This window comes from Populus alba, chromosome 8 (assembly GCF_005239225.2).
Source record: "Populus alba chromosome 8, ASM523922v2, whole genome shotgun sequence".
Taxonomy (NCBI): Eukaryota; Viridiplantae; Streptophyta; class Magnoliopsida; order Malpighiales; family Salicaceae; genus Populus; species Populus alba.
The window spans coordinates 7153500-7155084 of NC_133291.1; positions in this window are offsets into that span (position 1 = coordinate 7153500).

The window sequence follows — 1585 nt, forward strand, 5'->3', positions numbered from 1 at the left end:
TCTTCGTTTTTCTGATGGCATTTTGCACTCCCTTGATGGTTGGATTAAGAGGGAATCGTGCAGCGAGTTGAATCTGAAACACAAGAAGCTGTAGTTGGACCTTAGTTCTTAGAAACAATAAGAATGCTCTGTTATGAGTTTAGTTTGCATCAAATCGCCATACATTTGCTTTCCGAAAGTACCTGAGGTTGAAATAAGACTGTTAAATGTCAATTATCAATATTTTAAAAGTTGGATTAGTATCATACAACTTATATTTCATATGAAGTTTGTAGAGATTATGACTAAATTGTAGTCTCAAAAACTCATGAAATAAAATCAATTTACCTTGAGGTGTGTAGGGTAACAGTAATGAAAGTGCGAAGAATGAGAAAAATAAGTTTTTATTCCTATTTTATTTAAAGTATTTGTAGAAATGAAGAGTGAGAAAGCAAAATAAAATTAAATATAGTTTTTTTTCATAGAAAAGGTGGGAATAAAACAAGTATCCTGATTGGATTTTTTAAAAAATATCAGTTTTTATTCATTAATATAATTAACTATTCTTCACCTATCATTAATTAATTACTCATTATTATCATTGATTGTAGGGAGAGGATAAATTTTTTAAATATAAAATATTTATTATTATTATTATTATTATTTTATTAATAATTATTACAACGCTACTCTTCTCTCTCTGTCACTTTTTCCATATCCGCGATGCTTTTTTTTTTCCCACCACCACCTCCTATTATACTATCATTAATTATTTTAAAAAATATCTTGTTTATTATCATTATAATATCATTGGCTCCACCATCCTTCTCCAACCCAAATAATCATCTTTAATTATTTTTACTTCACATTATTTTAATGAATTATTTTGTAATTAACCATTATTTTATTTTATTTTAAAACAGGGAATAATATACCTAAGTTTTTTAATTTTGAATTTTTTGTCACTATTTTATACACGGATATTAAAATTAAGAATGTCATCTCTAATTCGCTCCATTTTTAGTTTCAGATTTTCATTTTTATGATAAAAACACATTATTTAAAAAAGAAATATAATCAACACGACATGAAGTGGAGTATAGACCTGGGTCCTTGGCGGAGTGGTTTAGGCGTATCTCGTCGTTATGAGGTCTGGGGTTTGACCCCTCTCTTCGTCTGCAGCCAGCCGCTTAGGAGCACTTTTCTTACCGGTGGTGAAAAGGATTAGTCTGGGTCAGGCACTCAAATATCCTTGGTTTATACCAAAAAAAAAATAATAGTGGAGTAATGAATAAGCACTTACGCCTCGATGTAAAAATAAAATGCTTGATTGTTACAAGGAAGAAAAATGGTATTGCGTTCCAGTAAATAAGTTTTTTTTTTCCAATAAAAAATTAAACCATTTGTCCCATATTAAATATTTATGTTTTCATGCATGAAGATTCCCTTTATGAGTAATAGCCAAGCAACCACGGAATGTAAGAACAAAAGAAAAACGGAAGCAAATGGTCGGGATCAAAAGGAAACCTTAAAATTGATGATATCTTTATCGAGTCGGAACAAATCCTGACAATCCCTGGAAGAGGAGCTTTTAAGCCTAAAGGGC